The sequence below is a fragment of the Schistocerca cancellata genome, chromosome 6 (assembly GCF_023864275.1).
Source record: "Schistocerca cancellata isolate TAMUIC-IGC-003103 chromosome 6, iqSchCanc2.1, whole genome shotgun sequence".
NCBI lineage: Eukaryota > Metazoa > Arthropoda > Insecta > Orthoptera > Acrididae > Schistocerca > Schistocerca cancellata.
In genome coordinates this window covers 636,407,934-636,421,504 of record NC_064631.1, presented here as the reverse complement: position 1 = coordinate 636,421,504, position 13,571 = coordinate 636,407,934, and the positions used below count along the sequence as shown (strand labels likewise).

The 13,571-nt window shown below is 43.5% G+C and overlaps 1 pseudogene; it reads right to left on the bottom strand.

The window, feature by feature from the left end:
- Positions 1 to 627: 627 nt before the first annotated feature.
- Positions 628 to 745, bottom strand: LOC126089580 (5S ribosomal RNA; annotated as a pseudogene).
- Between the last annotated feature and the right edge of the window lie 12,826 nt (positions 746 to 13,571).

Genomic DNA, 13,571 nt, shown 5'->3' with positions numbered 1-13,571 from the left:
ATAGAAGTCTTCACAAACAAGTGGTAGAGGTGCGTATCCTGTGCCAATCGCTTTCTTAGTAACCGTGATGTACATGGCATAGATTAACTCCTTTCTTCCAGAGTTACTTTACACAAAATGCAACATTTATCTGAGAAAAAGAAAACAAATTTAGTTACATCTTTGTCAGTGAGATCACAGTGGAAACCGGCCTACGACACACGTGTATTCAGATTAACGATGTAGCTGTGGGAATAGGGTGCCCTTAGTTTAAACTAAAGTTGCGAACTATAAAGCAGTCACAAGCACACACCTTTCGAATAATACAAAATATGAAAGTGATTTTCAACAGCTGGTCTCCCTTGCAAGGTAACAGCTCCAGTTGATTGGGGTAAGTAGGAAAAGATGATGAGACGGCATAACCCCAGCGTGGAATAGCACTCCATCTTCAGGCCACAAGTGGTCCATCGGGCCCATCCGACCACCGTGTCATCCTCAGTTGAGAATGCGGACAGGGGGGGGGGGGGGGGCGTGTGTTCAGCACACCGCTCCCCCGTTCGTTATGATGGTATTCTTTGAGTGGAGCCACTACTATTCGGTAGAGTAGCTCCTCAACTGGCATCACGAGGCTCAGTGCACCCCGAAAAATGGCAACAGCGCATGGTGGTCCACATGGTCACCCATCGACATGCCTGCCACGCCCGACAGCGCTTAACTTCGGTGATCTGACGGGAACCGGTGTATCCGCTGCGGCGAGGCCGTTGCCAATGCGGAATAGAGTTTCACTATATTTGGGTCGTTCGACAAACCTTTCATGACCGAGTGATCAAGGCAGGGACTGAGAGAGGGTGCAACCGCTTCTATCACAAAGGGCCATTGACAACTTCAAATTAGACCTTTGTCTGACTCCCTGTCACCTCATTCTGTCTACATCAAGCAATGGAATTCTCCGGGGACTAATCTGTTGCCTTACAAACGCTAACTGCATGAACCAGCCGCAGTTGGCAAGCTGCGGCACAAAACCAAGACGCATGCGATGAGACCTGGATTACGTATGCCTAACAGCTCAATATTTGTGCCTGTGTAGTTCTATAGGGAATAGGCGATGGTGATGATGAATAATAATGCAGGTTGTATACTATGTACAAACTTTTACTATTGCACAAAGCATACACAAGACGAGCACTAGAACACAGCTACCCCATAAACGAGAGTGTCTATCAAAGAAATTTTCTTCCGCGTTCCGATAGACTGCCAGTGATGCTATTTGTATGTGCAGTGTTTCAACAGAACGCGTAGTGAGAAGCTCTAAGGGAGGCTGCGTAGAGTGAAGTGTCATTGTTGCTGCATGGAGATGAATACGACTCCCAGGTGCGTTGTCATCTGCAGCAGTGATGTTGTCGGGCGATGGTTTACGGTGGATGTGATGCAGCTGGTAATCATGAAGATGAGTCTGCTTGGGGTAAGGCCATTTGCAGAGCGAGTGTGTGGCGGCGTCTGGGGACGGCAACGCAGAGAGCCATAACCGGGCCTGGATGGAGCCAGAGAAGATGTGGGTTTCTTCGGAAGTAAAGGTGGCACCATAAGTCTGAGGATATCTTGAATGGAACACGAGGTGGGCGGCACTTACCGTGTCATGTGGCAACTTGACTGTCTATGGAACTGTTATGCGATGGAGCCATCTGCAGTCTGGAGATCGGTGTGCTGAGCTTCGATGAGGAAATTGTTGTCTACGAACGTGACGTTGAGGTTATTGTGAAGGATGTTATGGACGTCCAGTTACAAGTTGAAGGTTAGCGGTACTATATTGATGACTTACCGGTCGACGTGTGTTTGATGTTCGTAGCCGGTGTTGCTGTCTGGTGAGGCGTTTTTTAGTCTCCATGCACGTCTTAGTCAGTTGATACCCACGGTTGGAAATTTTCTGTCCAATAGTATGTAGAAAGTTCGATTATCTCTACGGACCACTCTGTGGGGAGTGAGTAGGAAAGGTGGGGGGAGGGGTTGTATGGTATGTCATACTGTGAAGTCTTTTAAGATAACGAATTTACAGTCTGCCAGTGCTTTATTAACTAAGACCTTAAGTACAGAGTGGCATACCAAAGTGTGCTATGTGGCTCTCGACAAATGCGATTAAGTCCAGTAGGTCTGTGGGGCATGGCTGATGGTTGTTGGAGCATGAAGTCTGCTGGCGGAGATAATGTCTCTGTTGTAAGAGGAGAGGTGGGCTGCATAGTGGAGCGCAGCTGTCGTCGTTGGAAAGATGGAGAGGAGCAGAAATTATCACTGAGCAAGTTAACACAGTAAACTGAAGATTTACTTAACTAGTACTTCTCCAAGTGAACGAAGACACAAATAATGCAGCAAGAAACGGAATCCAGTTGTCAGTGTCAACCCCAGGATGAACAAAAACACAAACGATGGTATCAGAGCCACGACTGGGCGGCGCCAGCGTAACGTCACGTGGCGAGCAGACTCCATGTGCCAGTGGGCTGTCCTGCTGCCGCCGGCCGTCCTATTCTGCGGTGGGTGAGGGCGCTCGTGGCACAGAGGTGCTGGAAGCGTGGTTCACTGGCTGGGCTGCATTGGGTCCTCGACTACTGTTGGCGTCTGCCAGAAACTCATAGCTCTCTTGCCAACATTAAGGCGCCCATGGTGTGATAGCGACACATGATACCTTAGTTTGGCTTCATATAAATTCGACCAGTGATGCTCTGAGTCCGTGCTTTTGTGGTGTACGAACTGTAAGAACGACCCACAGGAGTCTCACAGTCCATAGTCCCCTGTAGCAAATGAGCACTGTCTGTAACGTTTGATGCCACTATTCCACCAGATTGTATGCAGTGGTTCTGAAGCGGTTAGTACATGTCGTATGTCAGTAGTCTGGGAAGAGTGCAGATTCTAACTGCCTGACATGGTCTGTTCTGATCCACAAGGGACAATGTGGCATGAGATGCAAACTTCATTGAATGATTCAGCCGTTATCTTTCTGAATGGTGTTGCTTCAACCCATCAAGTGACCCAATGTAGCAGTAGCTGTCGGCAGTTGGCCAATGAGGTCAACGTGTATTTCTTGAAAGCGGCCTTCACGATTTCGAAAGGCCTATAGGCAGGTGTTTTTGACTTTAGACTACGTTCCCCTCCACGATGCCAAAGTTTGGTCTTTCCGACATTAGGATACTTGAGCATGTCCACAGTAGGCGACTAGTTGGGCGAATGCTTTGTTGTGCCTAATTGTGGGGGTTATCAACTACAACAAAGCGGAAGTGTTGCGCAAGAGGGTGTGTCTGATGTTTCGAATCGTCGTGAGTGTAGAGTGAGTGAGCCGAGAATAGGACGGGATTAAGTTTGCTGTCTCATCGATGTGTCGTGGAAGAGAGGTTCTAAGTGTTCATCATGTTGTTCTGACTCAACAAGCCGTTCATTGTCAAGGGTAGAAGACAAGCCTTTCATGCGTGAGAAATAGCTACAACATTCTCAACGCCTTTGAGGTGTCGAACAATCGTGGTAAATGGGAAAATGTAGTTCAACTGGCGAAACCGTCGGGCCAGGTAACCTTGGGTGAGTTTCTATTAGAGTCAGCAAGTGGGTGATGATCAAGGATGTCCCTCTGGGTCCATTCTGAAGTAGCGCACTGCTTCGTGAAGCACGAGAAACTCCCTCTGATTCACAGTCCATTTACTTTGTGACGATGTGAGCTTGCATGAGAAGGAACAGAATGGCTGCTGCACACCCCCTAACCCTGTTTGTAGCACAGGTTCATTGGCGGAGTCACTCGCATCTGCTGTTTTCATAAGCTATGCGTCAGCAAGCGGGTGTGCCAAGGTGAGGCCTAAGGTAAGGCACTCCTTATTTCTTTCAATGGCTGACTGCATCGCAGTCGTCCTCTTGGGTTTCAGTTTTCAAGAGATGATCCTGATGGCCAGAGCTTTTGTTAGCCATGCTTGCAAGAGTTCAGTTTGTGGAAGATGTCTTCTGTAGAAATTTATCACGCAGAAGAACCGAGAAGTCTTTAGACGTATGCAATTTTTAGATTGTTACTACACTTTGTGGTTTGGGACAGATGCAGTATACTTTGTGAACGACTCCCAGGAAGACGATTTCTTGATGTAGGACATTTGTCCACATTGATTATGACCCCACTGGGAGAATGGGGTGTCGAACATTTGTAGGATGTGTTTATAAATCAGATTCCTTATCTGGTGAGAAAGTTAAAGTGTCACCATGATAAGCACAACACAAGATAAGCATAACAGAATGTTAATTCAAAGAGTAAGCCATCAATGTAGCGTAGCCATGTCTATACTGCGTTCGTAAGTCCATCCGCCACTAACATAAATTTGAACAAACTGAAAGGCAAGATAAAGCGCCTTTTGTGACTGCCTTCTGCACACATGGGTATTTGTAGATACGTCATCATTCAGTCACTAACACAAAACACACTTGCATTCGCCAAGCTTTGGGTGAAATCCTGGATGTTTGGTGCTGGACAGCTGTCCATAATGGTACGAGCGTCGACGATTCTGTAATAGCCGCACAACTTGAGACAGACATTTTTGGGGATAAATATTATGCGAGAAACCCAGAATGTTGGAGGGGTGAACCGTCCCTGGTTGTATGAGCTAGTTTACTGAGGCTTTCGCTACCCTAAGTGTGTGATTTGCTGAGGGACTGGGTGTGGTAATGATCTTACGGACAGTTTCATTCGTAAGGCACTCTGTCGGAATCATTCTGGAAGAAGGACATACGAAAACTAAATAGAGAGTGAGCGAGTGAGCGATGAGATAATGACATTCGTTGGAGTAGCTGGGAGCAGTGTTGTTAAGTTGTTCTTGGGTGTCGATAAAATTGCCGGGTTACCATGGTACACAGATGTTGGCAAGATGAATGCAGGTGACTGATGTAGACAATCGAGAATCTGCAATGTTGGGTGGAGTTCATGTTCGACATCTTGGATCTTGTCTCTGACGACGTTGTTGTCATTTGTATGTGAAAGTTCGTCTTTTACCTATTGAGTTGTAGCTGTTGGTGCGTTGAATACTGTGGATGTCTCACTGTTAAGAATATTGACAAGGTGCACTGCATTTATTGAACAGATTTCTATGATTGACTTAACATTGGCAAAAAAAGGTTACGATATGTAGAAGATAATGAAAAGTGTGTGCAAGACATTTGAAAGTAATTAAAGTGGATTCCTAGAGAAGTCGATGACCGTCGTATGTATTAGCGGGACGTGGTAGTAGTGGGTGCATAGCGAGTTTTGCCATTGTGGTGGGCCACCCAGGGAGTATGGCAGCGAACATCAAAAGCAGCGCCGCCTCTGGTTGTGCGTGTTAGCGCACCATTAGCAAGGTCTGGCACAAACTGAAATTGCCAGAGAAAATCGGCGCCAGTAACTGATTCTGATGCATCTGTGAAACTGAATGTTCAAGTGAAGTCTTCAGTGGGGCCGAGGTTAGTGTGCAGACTTGTCGCATTGTCGAATCATTTGGTGGGCAGAATCGAATGGGTACGCGGGATTGTGTGTGGCGGGAGAGCCTCCAAATGCTGCATTCTAAGCCTTTGTCAGTGAGGTACAATCGACTGCTTTTGTAGTCATTTACAAAAATCAGTTATCGTGAAGGAGAGGGGATAAATACAATCCAGTGCTGTTAAGTGAAAAGAGTCAACTTAAATGTGTCCTATTTAGTGTGACCCTCCTATAACGAGCCATGCATCTAGTTTCAGAAACTGCTTGGGGAACGGCAGAAGCAGTTGGAATCAGCGTATAGTGTATGGTACCAGCAAATGTGATTCTGCGCAGGCCCAACGTGGTCGGTGACGTGTTGCGCAGGCATGGACGCAGAGTGATTGTCCACGTTGTGAGCAGGCTAGGGCGTGGAGCGGATGATGATGAGGTGAAGCCTCGTTGATGCCGTCCGAAGGACATCACCCTGCCTGCGCGCAATGCCGTCAGTGTCGGCGGAAATCGGGTAGGATCATCTCGGAGCGAGGTTGGCTGGCTGTTGCTTGTACAGGCTTTGAACGTGGGAGTCAAGATCTCTGCTATTGTTGTCGACGCTGATGCGCTGCCTGTGTTCTGTAATAGGTAAATCCAACCAGCGTCCAGAGGTCCATACTCCTGGCGGACCATGACTTGTTGCACCTGAATAGGAAGCTTCACAACCACAGAGGCCTTATCATATGGCCGGGCATGAGGTGAGGGTCGATCTGTTTGAGGAGACGTAGCCATAATTTCGATGAAGTCTTGTCACTTAAAACCTCGTCGTAAATGACGTGACAGATTTGTTCCTCTGGGCAGCACATGGGGTGGCAGAGTAATGCAGCCTTAACAGTCTCATAGTGGTAGTCTGCTCTGATTGGCCATTGAGAGTGATGCTGCCAATTATTTCTACATTTTCCCCCAGATAACTTAGATGTTGTTGTTGTTGTGGTCTTCTGTCCTGAGACTGGTTTAATGCAGCTCTCCATGCTAATCAATCATGTGGAAGCTTCTTCATCTCCCAGTACCTACTGCAGCCTACATCCTTCTGAATCTGCTTACTGTATTCATCTCTTGGTCTCCCTCTACGATTTTTACTCTCCACGCTGCCCTCCAATTCTAAATTTGTGATCCCTTGATGCCTCAGGACACGTACTACCAACCGATCCCTTCTTCTAGTCAACTTGTGCCACAAACTTCTCTTCTCCCCAATCCTACTCAATACCTCCTCATTAGTTATGTGATTTACCCACCTAATCTTCAACATTCTTCTGTAACACCACATTTCGAAAGCGTCTATTCTCTTCTTGTCCAAACTATTTATTGTCCATGTTTCACTTTCATAAATGGCTACACTCCATACAAATACTTTCAGAAATGACTTCCTGACACTTAAATCTATACTCGATGTTAACAAATTTATCTTCTTCAAAAACGCTTTCCTTGCCATTGCCAGTCTACATTTAATATCCTCTCTACTTCGACCATCATCAGTTATTTTGCTTCCCAAATAGCAAAACTCCTTTACTACTCTAAGTGTCTCATTTCCTAATTTAATTCCCTCAGCATCACCCGACTTAATTCGACTACATTCCATTATCCTCGTTTTGCCTTTGTTGATGTTCATCTTATATCCTCCTTTCAAGACACTGGCCATTCCGTTCAACTGTTCTTCCAAGTCCTTTGCTGTCTCTGACAGAATTACAATGTCATCGGCGAACCTCAAAGTTTTTATTTCTTCTCCCTGGATTTTAATACCTACTCCGAATTTTTCTTTTGTTTCCTTTACTGCTTGCTCAATATACAGATTCAATAACATCGGGGAGAGGCTACAACCCTGTCTGACTCCCTTCTTAACCACTGCTTCCCTTTCATGTCCTTCGACTCTTATAACTGCCATCTGGTTTCTGTACAAATTGTAAATAGCTTTTCGCTCCCTGTATTTTACCCCTCCCACCTTTAAAATTTGAAAGAGAGTATTCCAGTCAACATTGTCAGAAGCTTTCTCTAAGTCTACAAATGCTAGAAACGTAGGTTTGCCTTTCCTTAATCTTTCTTCTAAGGTAAGTCGTAAGGACATATTACTCACGTGTTCCAACATTTCTACGGAATCCAAACTGATCTTCCCCGAGGTCGGCTTCTACTAGTTTTTCCATTCGTCTGTAAATAATCCGTGTTAGTATTTTGCAGCTGTGACTTATTAAACTGATAGTTCGGTAGTTTTCACATCGGTCAACACCTGCTTTCTTTGGGATTGGAATTATTATATTCTTCTTGAAGTCTGAGGGTAATTCACCTGTCTCCTACATCTTGCTCACCAGATGGTAGAGTTTTATCATGACTGGCTCTCCCAAGGCCGTCAGTAGTTCTAATGGAATTTTGTCTACTCTCGGGGCCTTGTTTCGACCCAGGTCTTTCAGTGCTCTGTCAAACTCTTCATGCAATATTGTATCTCCCATTTCATCTTCATCTACATCCTCTCCCATTTCCATAATATTGTCCTCAAGTACATCGCCCTTGGTAACTTAGTATTGAAATGAATTTCGTGCCGGCACTGATAACGTCACTTGATGTGAAGATGCTGTCCACAGTGGCAATCCATAATGTTGGGTAGTCTGGCGAGAATGGCGGTAGTCTGAGATATGTCTTGTGGTCGGTAGGTTAGCAAGACCATGTTCGCAGTGGAGAACACGCGCGCAGGTATAGCTGCATGCAAGGCGACTTGATGTGCTGCAGGGACGCATGAGGCGATGCAGTTGACTGCATCTGGTCTGGAGCAGATTCCAGCACAAAGCGGTTGATGTCTCTTCGAGTAGGCACGAATCCAAGCACTTCGATTGCTTTGGCTCAGGTGTACCCTAATTGGTGAGGGGAATAGGGACCTGTGTGAGATCACTAAGTACGTTGTTTGTCACATTCCCTTGTTGGGCGCTGTTGCGCACTTACGTACAACTGTCCGGGAGGATGTCGCTTTCGCTTTTTATCAGACGGGCTGCTTGCGGGGTGCTGTGCGTAGCTTCCGAAGTCGTGGCGTGAGAAACATTGCCCAAAGACGTAAATTGCATGACACAATGGGGTCATGAAGATAGCATTGTAGCTGCGCGACATTCGAAAATCATAAAATTACTTGTGATGACAATGTTCTACACGACATAGGCGATGACGGTAATGAATATTCACTCAATCGAATACAATGTACGAAACTTACGTGAACGTACGGAGCACACACAAGACAAGAATCAAAGCCAGGCTTCCAATCGGCTGTCAGTAACGCTGTTTGTCAATATAGTGTCCCCACAGCCTTTTTCTCTCCAAGAGACTTGAACAGTAGCTATCTCTAATTAATTTCCTAATTTACTAATATCCTAAGCAACATGCAATCATTGTCACATTTTGTGGGACAAAGGTAGAGGTAGGGACAATTTAAAGAACTGAATAACTGTTGAGCACTTTTCCATTATCATATTAAATCCAGGCGATTTAAAGATATGTACTCGAAAAATGTGCCAGTTTATTAAATTACTAGGTCTGAACTACCTCCCCTGAGGATCCAGACGGCAGATATGCACTTGGAGAGAAACCCATTATAGCAAATATTCCATACTGCCACCGTCCATGTGAAGGGAGATGTCAGCACGTCTCTGCATCAGTGTTTGTACATGCTCAGAAATCGCAGGTGTGTTCGACAACCGTTGACAAACATCCGCAGTACGTTATCGGAGTTCATCGACGTTATCAGCAGGACCGGAATACATTGAAAGGGAAATGTCTGCTACTGGTTACAGAACTTAATTTAGCATGGCTTACTGAAATCTACTGCTTCCGTATTTTCATTTAGCTGAAATTTACTTCTGTGTTCTATAGCAAGTCTTGTGACTGTTTTGGGGCACATTCCCTATCTTTGGCCGTATAAAGCCCTATAAACACTGAAATTTAATTTAGGAAAAGGAAACGCATATAGGCCAAGTACTTTCTACATCAGTAGCATCGGAATGGATAAGGATGGGACATGTCTACAAACTACGAGGTCTAGGGTTTGTCTAAGTTTTCACGAAGCGAGTTTATTTTTTTTTCCCCAACAGGAACCATAATCAACCTCAGGCATTCAGTACTCTACCTACGACAGCAAACTGCATTGATATTGATATTAACCTTGAACATACAATTATAGGGAACTGTGATGTTAACACAAATATTTAGTGTCGTCAGTGTATGGGACAGTGCTCGAGACTTATGAATTAACAAATATTTTTCCAGAATTGACTTTTAAGCCTGGGTGTGAGAACTGAGAAAAGACTTATTATTATATTGTGACTTATTACCATGTGGTTAAGTAACAACAATATGTTCTATTATTTATATCCAGCTTCGTACAAAGAATAATCAAATAACGACAGATATTACCACTAAAAGAATGTATTGGCTTTATATTGTCTGTGGAATTTTTTCCTTCTTCTGTTCTTCTTCCCAATGATGTATGAAAAGGATGAGATCGAAGATAAGCTGAGGTCTGTTCTTATAAATATTGTAAAAGGTAGTCATAAGAGATTAATAGAAACACATGACGTACAATTTATTAAATGGAATTCTAGTTTACGAACTTTTATTTATTACTAAATAATCAACTTTGAATGTTTTAAGTTTTGTGTCTGCAGCATTCCCGACTGTGCTTTGCCTGCCGCCATTACGTGAGCGTATGGAGCGGCAATTTCCAACTGCAGAAATAATCAGACACTAATTCTTTGGATCGTTATCAGAATATTTGAACTCCGAGGACAAGAACTCAAAGTAATTTATTAATTTTTTTTATTCTAACAGTGAAATTAACATTCAGTAGAACAATCGTAGACTTTACGTAAATGAAATAATTTTATCGCTGCTGCATAGGATTAATTTTGATCAGATTAATTTGTCAGTGACTTCAAATTAAAATATTTACGACGCCAGTGTTGTTATGGCTAGAGGTTGTGGTGTGATGTGTTAAATAATGGGTGCATACATTGTAATGTCGAATAAAGTATTATGAAACTCTTTATAGTTGGGTTCAGCAGCACATAAATAAAAAAATATCAGAGATTATTTCTGTCTTTCAAATAATACTGTTATTCTTACTGCTACATTTTCAAACGTTTAACAATATCACCTACACACCACCTAAACAACATTAAACAGAATACCATTGTCCACAACAGAATGTACCCGCTCGGTCGATGAAACAATTAAGTACAAAACTGTACGGGGGCATTCGGGAATGCAGAAATACAAGGAATGAGGAATGAAATGAATATTAAGTGCAGGACAACTAAACCGAAATGGCAGGATGAAAAATATGAAGAAATCGAAAAAGAAATGATGTCGGAAGGACTGACTTAGCATATAAGAAAGTCAAAATGACCTTCGATGTAATTAAAAGCAAGGACGTAACATAAAGAATGCAGCGGGAATTCCCCTATTAAATGCAGAGGAGAGAGCGGATAGGTGGAAAGAACATTGAAGGACTGTACGAAGTGTAGATTAGTCTGATGTGATAGAAGAACGAACAGGAGTCGATTTAAAAGAGATAGGGTATCCAATATTAGCATCAGAATTTGAGAGTGCTTTGCAGGACTATTGATCAAATAAGACAGAAAGGATGGATAATATTGCATCGCAACTTCTTAAATTACTGGAGGAAGACGCAATAGCCGGCCGAAGTTGCCGTGCGGTTCTAGGAGCTGCCGTCTGGAACCGCGAAACCGCTACGGTCGCAGGTTAGAATCCTGCCTCGGGCATGGATGTGTGTGATGTCCTTAGGATAGTTAGGTTTAACTAGTTCTAAGTTCTAGAGGACTAATGACCTCAGAAGTTAAGTCCCATAGTGCCCAGAGCCATTTGAACCATTTTTGAAGACGCAATAAAACGACTATTCAAGTTGGTGTGTAGAATGTATCTGGCGACATACTATATGACTTTCCGAAAAATGTCATCCACAATTCCGAAGACTGCAAGAGCCGACAAGGAGATGAATTAGCGCATTATCACATTAACAGCTCAGGCATCCTAGCTGCTGACAGGAATAGTATTACAAGAATGGAAAAGAAAACTGAGTACGTGTTAGATGACGATCAGTTTGGATTTAGGAAAGGTAACGGCAATAGAGAGGCAATTATGTCGCTGTGGTTGATAATAGAAGCAATACTAAAGAGAAATCAATATACGTTCATAGTATTTGTCGACCTAGAACAAAAATTAGAAAATGTAAAATGGAGTTTTGCAAGATGAAGTTCTGAGAAGAATAGGGGTAAGCTGTAGGAAGAGGTTGGTAATATACATGTACAAGAGCCGAGAGGGAATAATGAGAGTGGACGATCAAGAACGAAATGGTCGGATTAGTTACGATGTAAGACAGGGATGTAGTCCTTCGCCTCTACTGCCCAATCTGTGCATCGTAGAAGCAATGATGGAGATAAAAGAGAGATTCAGGAGTGGAACTAAAATCCAAGGTGAAAGGATATCAATAATAGACTCGCTTATGACATTGATATCATAAGTGAAAGTGAAGGAAAAGTACATGATCTGCTGAATGGAATGAACAATCCAATGAGTACACAGTATGACTGAGAATATATTGCAGAGATAAGAAAGTAAAGACAAGTAACAGAAATGAGAACAGCAAGAAACTTAAGATCAAGGTTGGTGGCCACGAAGTAGATGAAGTTAACAAATTCTACTACCTGGGCAGCCAAATAACCAATGACGGTTGGAGGAAGGATGACACCAAAAGCAGACTGCAGTGGAAAAAGAGGCATTCCACTGCAGGAGAAGTCTACTATTATAAAACATAGGCTTTAATTTGAGTAAGAAATTTCTGAAAATGGACGCATGGACTGTGGGAAAACCGGAACATAAGAGAATCGAAGCATTTGCAATGTGGTGCTACAGACGAATATTTAAATTTAGCTGGAGAGATAAGGAAATGAATGAGGAGGTTATGCGCACAATCGGAGAAGAAACAATATGTGGAAAACGCTGACAAGGAGAAAGGACCGGATGATACGACTCGTGTTAACATATCAGGGAATGATTTCCACGTTACTAGAGGAAGCTACAGAGGGCAGAAAAGAGTAGAGAAAGACAAAGATTGGAATGCATGCAACAAATAATTCAGAACGTAGCTGCAAGTGCTACTGGAAAAGGTAAATAAACAATTGGAGGAGAGTCTTACGTATGGACCACGGCATCTCAGACCGGCAGTGTTAAGTGATGATAATACCTGCCGTGAAAGCCTTCATTCTATTATGAAAAAGAAAATGATCTGCATAAACAAACTTCCTGGTCGAATTAAATTTTTAAGTGAACAATCGAAACAAACCAAATTAAATGCACATTTTACAATTTTTAGGCCTACAATAGATAAACGTCCATAAACTTTGTATTACACTTTTCAGAAACGAATTTGACCCACAGGACATGACAAAAAGGTGTCGAATCGTACAGGGTGTTTCAAAAATTACCGGTATATTTGAAACGGCAATAAAAACTAAACGAACAGCGATAGAAATACGCCGTTTGTTGCAATATGCTTGGGACAACAGTACATTTTCAGGCGGACAAACTTTCGAAATTACAGTAGTTACAATTTTCAACAACAGATGGCGTTGCAAGTGATGTGAACGATATAGAAGACAACGCAGTCAGTGGGTGCGCCATTCTGTACGTCGTCTTTCTGCTGTAAGCGTGTGCTGTTCACAACGTGCAAGTGTGCTGTAGACAACATGGTTTATTCCTTAGAACAGAGGATTTTTCTGGTGTTGGAATTTCACCGCCTAGAACACAGTGTTGTTGAAACAAGACGAAGTTTTCAACGGAGGTTTAAGGTAACCAAAGGACCGAAAAGCGATACAATAAAGGATCTGTTTGAAAAATTTCAACGGACTGGGAACGTGACGGATGAACGTGCTGGAAAGGTAGGGCGACTGCGTACGGCAACCACAGGGGGCAACGCGCAGCTAGTGCAGCAGGTGATCCAACAGCGGCCTCGGGTTTCCGTTCGCCGTGTTGCAGCTGCGGTCCAAATGACGCCAACGTCCACGTATCGTCTCATGCGCCAGACTTTACACCTCTCTCCATA